This window comes from Pristiophorus japonicus, chromosome 20, assembly GCF_044704955.1.
Source record: "Pristiophorus japonicus isolate sPriJap1 chromosome 20, sPriJap1.hap1, whole genome shotgun sequence".
Taxonomy (NCBI): domain Eukaryota; kingdom Metazoa; phylum Chordata; class Chondrichthyes; family Pristiophoridae; genus Pristiophorus; species Pristiophorus japonicus.
In genome coordinates, this window is record NC_091996.1 from 81,251,514 (window position 1) to 81,255,913 (window position 4,400).

Sequence of the window (4,400 nt, forward strand, 5' to 3'; positions counted from 1 at the left end):
GGATCCCACGTGTGACTGCTCAGCCAATCAGGTACGTATTCCACAGCTTTCCCATTAATAGCAATGGGACTCGCGGACCTACAAGTTCTCAGTGCTATTCATGAGAACAAAAAACACACACACACTGAGAAATAATAAAAAACAGACATCACATAATTAAAATTAATTGAAATTAAAGTTAATAAACGCATTAGAAAAAAACAAGATTGTTCCAATTTTTTTTAAGCTTTGTAATTCGGGTTAAAAATAAACTTACCTTAGTTGGCAGAGTTTTTCACAATACATTGTGTTTATTTTATTTTATTGTGGTTATGAGTGTTTTTAAACACTTGTGCCTGTAAAATTACGCTGTGTGCTTGCTTTTTCAGCTGCAAGTTTTTTGAGGCTATTTGCTGGGCAAGATATGCGTAAATCCCGCAATCCGTAGAAACTTTGTACGGGCCCAGGACGTTGGAATTTCCCTAAACTTACTGTGGATGAAGAATCGGAGGCAAGTTTAGTCTCCTGGCAAATGATGCCTGACCTGCTGAGATTTCCAGCATTTGCTGTTTTTATTTGCTATTTATTCTCCTGGCAAAAGGGCTCCCTTATTCCTGAATTGCTCTTTATTTCACTTCAATAAAGAGATAACTTTCAGTGAGAGAAAACGGATCCACCGGGGACCTTTCGTGTGTGAGGCCAATGTGATATCCGCTACACTGCAGCCCATCAAAGGGCGAGAAACCACTGAATATAAAGGATGAGCTCACAAATATCAGGGGCAGTGCAGTCTGGTCAACGTCAAACCCTCCTTTCTTATTCAGCAGAGGCATGAACGGGAGTCAGAAGCCACAAACTTTAATTAAAGACACAAATACAAGTAACACTTCCAAATCTTTTCACTGTAAAATTCTTTCACTTTATTTCAAATCGTACTGTGTTGAATCTGAAAATGAGCACCGTGGGATTTTATCTTCACCACTGATTTCCTGCATTGTTTCACATTGCAACATTAAGTTGTGAAAATACTGGCAAAACTGAGCCCCTGATTATTTCACGTCGGGGTCACATTGCTTTTGGATAATTCCGGAATTAATATTTTCTTTGCTGTTTTGCAATAACCAGACCCTTGCTCCAAGGTCTGTCTCACTGTTTCCCCGGTGTCAGGCAGAGATACGCCTGTTGCCCTCATTTATTTCATGTGACAGGACACACAAGTTCAAAATCAACCTGCAGATGGCCACATACAGCATTAAATAGTCAGGATGGCCGAGCGGTCTCAGGTGCTGTGTTCAGTTTGCAGTTTTTTCTGGAAGTGTGGGTTCAAATCCCACTTCTTCATTACAGTCATTGAGCAAAACCCATTTGCTTGGCACCACGACCAACTCCTTAAAAGTGGGATTCAGCAGTTCACCTGCTCGCTTAACATTTCCGTCTGACCTGGTGCTGAAAGTGGAGATGTTTCCGCAGTGTAGCGGTTAACACGTTCGCCTCACACGCGAAAGCTCACCGGGCGGGAATATTTTCTGGAGCTTTCTCCTCATGCATGCTCAGGGGCGAGATTGTTCTCCTGTGAAAGGTCATAAGATCATAAACATGTAAGGATCAGGAGCAGGTAAAAATACATCTCCTCACCCCACATCCCCCGTCCCGGATTTTTCCTTTTACCAATTATCTTATGTCTGTGTCCTCTGGTTACCGACACTCCTGCCCGTGGAAGCAGTTTCCCCATAATTCTGAAAACCTCGATTAAATATCTTCTTGACTGTGATTACTGGTGTTCAATGTGGGGAAGGGTCAGTTCATCCACTTTGCACCGAAGAATGATCGGCCGGGGCATGATCTAAAAACATTATGTTGGAGAAGATTTTTTCTGTGAAATAGCGGGTCCTGTTAATTTTAACAAAAGTTGCACCGGGTTCCTGGAGTCATAAGTGATACATCCTTACTGTACAGTATAAATGCACACGAGGCCCATGCTTGAGAGAAGGTCAGTCTGTGACCTGTCCTTTATTCCTTAGCACTCAAGTGATGGGTGGAGCTTCCCCTTCTATATCTGAAGGTCCAGGTTAGGAGTGTCTCCCACAAGTTCACCACCTAGTGGTCATTGTTCTCACAGTGTACAACTTGTCAGTTTATACATGGGTTACAATGCTGGTTGAATACATGACATCACCTCCACCCCAAAGTCTTATTGGGATCACAGGTTGAGTCTCTCTGGTAGTTTACGCTCTCTTGTAGAGCACCTGAGTTGAGGCTTCGGTTGTTGGGCGCTGGCCTGTGTGTCTGCTGTTTGCAGTACTCAGGCCTATCCGGACTGCCCACAGTGACTGGGCTCTCCTCCCTTTGGTTCCTGTGTTCGGTCACCTGTGGTGGAGTGAACTCTATATCATGTTCTTCCTCTGCTTCTTCTATGGGGTTGCTGAACCTCCTTTTTGTTTGATCCACGTGTTTGCAGCAGATTGGTCAGTTTAACTACCAGAATCCTATTTCCCTCTTTGGCAATCACAGTGCCTGTGAGCCATTTAGGTCCTGCAGCATAGTTGTGGACAAAAACAGGGTCATTTACACCAATACATCGCGCCCTCGCATTCCTGTCATGGTAGTTATATTGTGACTGGCGCCGCTCTCAACAATTTCTTTCATGGTGGAGTGTACAAGGGATAACCGGGTTTTGAGCATCCTTTTCATTCACAGCTCTGCGGGTGGAACCCCTGTGAGCGAGTGTGGTCGGGATCTATTGGCCAACAGGAAGCATGATAAGTGGCTTTGTAGGGAACCCCCTTGGATTCTGAGCATCCCCTGTTTGATTATCTGCACTTTTCGTTCTGCCTGGCTGTTTGAGGCTGGCTTGAACGGTGCCGTTCTGACATGGTTAATTCCATTGCCTACCATGAAGTCCTGGAACTCAGTGCTTGTGAAGCACGGGCCATTGTCACTGGCCAAGATGTCCGGTAGACCGTGGGCGGTGAACATTGCCCGTAGACCTTCTATCGATCCATTTGGAGTGAGCGTCTACGACAACCTAAAACATTTTTCCAATGAAAGGACCTGCGTAGTCCACATGAATGCATGACCAAGGCTTGACGGGCCATGGCCAGGGGCTAAGGGGGGCTTCCCTGGGCGCATTGCCCAGCTGGGCACACGTGTTGCACCTGCGAACACAAAGTTTCAGATCTGCATCTATCCTTGGCCACCAAACGTGTGACCTGGCAATTGCCTTCATCGTGACAATGCCCGGGTGCCCATTGTGCAGTTCTCTGATGAACACCTCTCTGCCCATCTGGGGCATGACTACGCGATTTCCCCACAGTAGGCAATCGGCCTGAATCGAAAGTTCATCCTTGCATCTGTGAAAAGGTTTAAATTCCTCAGGGCATGCCCTGTACGTGGCTGCCCAGTCCCCATTCAGGACACATTTCTTGACTAGGGACAATAGCGTGTCTTTATTTGTCCAGACATTAATCTGACGGGCTGTCACGGGTGAGCCTTTGCTTCTGAAAGCTTCAACAGCCATGACCATCTCAGCAGCATGCTCGGTAGCCCCCTCAGTGGTGGCTAGTGGGAGCCTGTTGAGTGCATCATCGCAGTTTTCGGTACCCGGTCTGTGCCAAATTGTATATTCATAGGCGGCAAACGTGAGTGCCCACTTCTGTATGCGGGCCGATGCGTTTGCATTTATGGCCTTGTTGTCGGCCAAAAGGGACGTTAGGGGTCTGTGATCTGTCTCCAGCTCAAATTTCCTGCCAAACAGGTACTGGTGCATTTTCTTTACCGCATATACACATGCGAGCGCCTCCTTTTCTACCATCCCGTAGCCCCTTTCTGCCTGGGACAGACTTCTGGAGGCATAAGCTACCAGCTGTAACTGACCCTTGGCATTGACATGCTGCAACACACACCCGACACCACAGGACGACGCATCGCACGTTAACACAAGTTTCATACATGGGTCGTATTGTGTGAACAGATTGTTGGAACATAACAAATTGTGTGCTCTATTAAAAGCCCTTTCCTGGCTGTCCCCCCAGACCCATTCGCGACCTTTGCGTAGGAGCACGTGTAGCGGCTCTAGCAGCGTGCTCAATTTTGGAAGAAAGTTTCCAAAATAGTTCAGGAGCCCCAGGAACAAACGCAGCTCCGTCGTGTTACGGGGTCTGGGTGCTCTCTGGATCACTTCCGTCTTGGATGCAGTAGGGCTGATCCCGTCTACTCCTACCCTCATCCCCAGGAATTCTACCTCTGGAGCTAGGAAGACACACTTCGCCTTTTTCAGTCGCAGCCCTACCCGGTCCAGTCTGCGTAGCACCTCCTCTAGGTTGCAGAGGTGTTCTTCAGTATCGGAACCCGTGATGAGGATTTCGTCCTGAAAAACCACCATCCCTGGAATCGACTTGAGGAGGCTTTCCATGTTTCGTTGG